Source organism: Triticum aestivum, chromosome 7B, assembly GCF_018294505.1.
Source record: "Triticum aestivum cultivar Chinese Spring chromosome 7B, IWGSC CS RefSeq v2.1, whole genome shotgun sequence".
NCBI lineage: Eukaryota > Viridiplantae > Streptophyta > Magnoliopsida > Poales > Poaceae > Triticum > Triticum aestivum.
The window spans coordinates 677,910,724-677,915,403 of NC_057813.1; positions in this window are offsets into that span (position 1 = coordinate 677,910,724).

Here is a 4,680-nt window from a genome sequence, read left to right on the forward strand (position 1 = left end):
CACTAACGTGACCTATAAGCCATTTCCCAGTAGCGATAGCATTTTAATCTATTTGGAGCATTTACCACTATAATAGGAGCCAAGTGTCAAGCACCTAAAAATCTTCAAATTCCATACTCTCATAGTTACAATCAGGTTGTTTTAGTATATCATGAACAAGGTTCAAGCTTTAGATCTGAACTAAATTGACCACTGACAAGCAATCGATTATGGCTTCACTAGTTTCAGTCTTGAAGGCGGTATGGACGTTGATCTCTATCCATATTTATCGGGGTGGTTGCATCCTTGAATTCGGGTACATTGGTCACACTTAACATCCTGTAAGGTAATATCTACAGTACTGTATGGTCTTGAAGATACTAATTTTATTCAACAAGAACAATGAGAAACATTGTAGAGTAGCAATCACTTTATGACCATGTTAAAGTGACAATTTATCATATCTCAACAAACACACCAATGATTATATCAAACTGATCCAATCATGTCAGGCAGCTCATGGGAACATGGTATCGAAGATCCAAAAGAGAGAGAAACATCTAGCTACTAATATGGACCGAAAGGTCTTAATGGAACTACTCACACATAGTCATGCAGGCAGCAAGGTTGATGAAGAAGCCTCCTATAGAACTCCAGAACGGGCCTCCAAATTGGATCTTTGCTAAAAAGGAACTTGCGGCGGCCAAAAAATTCTTGTAACAATAAGATGTTTTCATATTTATAGGATTGTATGGCGGTTGAATCAACGTAAGGCAGTGCAGGTGGGACCCACACACCCTGGTGGTGTGCCACCTGTCCATGTGGAGCCATGTGGCTCCTCTCGTTTTATCCCGAAGCTTGGTGGGTCCTTTGTTTCCCGAAAGAAAAATCATGTTAAATTGGCATTGTGTTTTGACATTCGAATATATTAATAAAACATGCAGAAAACAAGAACTCACACTGGGCATTAGATTAATAGGTTAGTGCAGAAAAATAATAGAAAATGCAATAAAAATGATAAATTATAGATACGTTTGGGACATATCAAAGATGTCGTGACAAAAATAAGTGGATATATTAGTGGAGGGGGCCAAATGTACCTGGCCTAACGAAAAGACACAAACGCCCATTGATCCTACCCGGGGTTGTCGGTGCTAAATCCGGATGATCTCGGGTAGGGGGTCCCATGCTAGATGGTCTGACCTAGATGGTGACAAAGGAAAGTATGGACATGATATTCTACCCAGGTTCGAGCCCTCTTGCGGAGTTAAAACCCTACGTCATGCTTCTTATTATTAATAATTATGGGGTACGGAGTACAGATTGATCTACCTCGAGATTGTATGAGTATTACCTAAGCTCTAAACCTTGCAAAGGTGAATGTGTGTCTCTACAGACTAAACCACACAATTATATAGATGTTGGGGGTACCTAGGGTTTACAAATGGATGGTTACAATCTCTAGAGATAAGCATGCCAATGGAAACATGCTTAAAATAAACGCCAAGTCTTGAGGAGATCTGTGTCTTGATCGCGCCGAGGGCCAGGGTTAGTGTGGCCGCATCAACAGTCTTCAATGGGTCTTCAGCCTAGCCCATTATTGGCTGGCCGACCTGCTAAGTATCCTCTAATCCAGGACATCAACAGGGGTGGCCAACTAAAGAGACCAAAACAACCCGACATGAAGCAAACGATGCGGACAGCCGACACCTTCTTGGGAGCCAACACTTCAGACACAACCGAGCACCTGGTTGGCCCAAGCAAACTAGCAACAAAGCCACCGGCATGAGGGGTGATAGGGCATACACCCGCATGAGACCGGCTGGTGCGACCGACCTGGCCCGACTGGTCCAACCCAACTGTTCGAGCAGCGAGCGTAAGCATCAAGCAAGCCGGCACAAATGGAAAGTCGCACGCCCCAGCTGTAGCGACCTAACGAGCCTGGTGGAGGCGAAGATGACGACATGCGGGTGTAGTTACCCTATTACGTGTGGGCGTGACGCAAGACGCTGCATGATGTCGCCCCGACAGAGCCTTCGGTCCACCCATCGGGACACCTCGGTAGGCACGGAGGGCTTGGGCGTCACACGATCTAGCACAAGCGACCACACTGCACATCTCCGTTATAGCAACTAATCTAGCAAGCAGGGGCAAAGACACCGACAAGAGAATCCGGCAAGGCCGTCAGGCGCAGGCATGGGCACGACACGAGATGCCGCATGACAGTGGACTTAGGCATGTGCTTGTGTGGTCCACTTGCTATGGACCGTCCTGGTGGGGCGCATGTGTCCAAGCCATCCGTGCCAAAGTCCGCCGGTGACGGTCTCAGTACACCCGTCATGTACATGAACCGACTATAGCGATCACGCGCCTGCAGTCCACCTGTCATGGACATGCGCTAACGGTAGCCATCGCATGCCCTCGGTCCGCCCGTCATCGACCTTCCAGCTGGGTCATCCAGGTGCGATCCGTGTGGTCAGATCGGATAGCTCGCCTTGCCTGTTAGAGCCTCCTACCGCAATCCACCAGGCAACGGACGGCTGGGATGCTTTCTTCGCCCGACTGTAGAGATCACGCACACTCGTTCCACACTCACGGGCGGTCACATGCTGACTATAACGATTGCGCACCCTCCGGCCACCCGTCATCAACCTTCCAGCTAGTTTGCCCGAGTGTGAGCCGACCAGGCAGATCGGGCAGCCCGGGTGCAAGCCCACTGCCAACGGACGGCCAAGAGCCTCTCTTCGCCCTTGAATAGCCCAGGAAGGTGGGCATTCCGGCATCCTTTATAGGAGTAATGAGTTAATTCATTCGAAAGGATTGACCAAAAACTTTTTGATTTAAAGAATTGATCAAGATCATTTTTTAACCATCCTCCATTTATAGTTCATAACGTTTTTGCAGGTTCATGGCAGTTGTTTATGTTTGATGTACACAGTGGAATAATGCGTCAATTCTCCATCATTATTTACAGGAATATTATGGAAGATGTTGTTTTCTCTCTATAACTTGACGAATCAGTAAGAAAATATTCTTTATACCCATATTAGTTGTAATATTTAATTTTATTTTCGATATGTATTGTCTAGGAAGTGTTCTTGTTTTTTTTCACAAGTACTATTGTATGTTATGGCTTCTTGATGTGGCAAACAAACTATATACCTTAGAGTGGTGCTTCTTAAATTAATGAGTACAATGTGATTAGCATTTTAATATTATACTATGGCACAATGTTATTTGTTCATCTTCTATGAAGTGTTTACCATTATGGCTCATACAAATAAAATTACCAATTCTTGATCCTAAAGAAGGCATAATTAAATTCTTTTCAATAATTTTTATATTTAATTCAACACAAAAATGATAGTGTTTACTAGCCCATTATGCAATCATCGAGGAAATCATAAAAAAGTTAATCATTTCAAAGTTTGAGCATACTAAAGATGGTGCCCTCGCATTTGCGAGGGACACTTTGTGATTGTCATCGAAAAGAAAACATGGTAATAATCTATTACCTTTGCGATAAATTCACATTTATTTATCTTCCTAAATCTTATACTGTTAAAAAGTTCATCCCCACTACAAGCAAAATATTCTTAAAAAGTCTTGTACCTCAGCAAGTGTGTCATGCCAGCGTTCACTAGCACTATTTTTCAGCCATGCATCACATCCACTTTTTCAGCCATGCATCACATCCACAACCCTTAACTCTTACAACATGCACTCAGCTACCTCACCAAGTCATGCATGTTTGCCACATCATAATTAGTCATGTGCTTATCGAAGACATGCATCTTAGAAAAACTCATGTCATTAGCATGCCATCTTATTCATGTGGTATGGAATATTAACTCGAACTGACGGCAGATGTCTATCGTTAGGATAGATTAAATAGTGAAAATGTGAATACAGGTATCGGCTGGTGTACCGACTATCTGTAAATACTAAGGGCACCGAGGCGTCTGAGCGCTGTAAGCCATCCAACATTATACCCATCGGTGTGAGGACGCGTCCACTTATGTGAAATCCCGAAAACCAGATGCAAAGCAGGGGGAGGTTGGCAGGCTTTCCAACCGCCGCCACGCACCCGTTCGACACCCCGGTCCCACCCAAATAATCTCTCGAGCACGTGCCATCTCCGGCGCAACTCCACCTCCACTCTTCACATTGCATTCATGCCAACCTAGAGGGGACGCGGCCCGTCACTAGAGCCAGCATTGAATGGGAGCGCTGGCTGAGAGCGTCGCCCCCATCACATCCCGGTCTCCACACCTGTTCAATGCCGGAGACATTTGACCCGACAGAGCGAGGAGACGACTATCTACCGCATTGAAGCCAACTCCCCGTCTATCCGCATGTTTACATTAAACAGGCAGGATAGCCGAGAAAACTACTTTGGTGCCCACACTGAAACAACTCGACGTTTGGTTTGTTCAATGCCCGGTATTTATACGTGGCCGCGCACAGCATGAACCACACCACACCACATCCATTTCCGTTCCTCCTCTGTGCACCACCTCTACAACGGTGACCTCTAGAGTGAAGTGGGAGAGCCTCTAGGCGAAGCAGAAGCATGTGTTGGCAAAGCCTGGCGGCCGGCTAGCAACAATGTCATGCGCGACGGATAGAGTCCGGTATGTCGGAGGTGAGAGACGACGACGTAACGATGAGCGACGCCCACACCCATGTCGGTCAATGCGC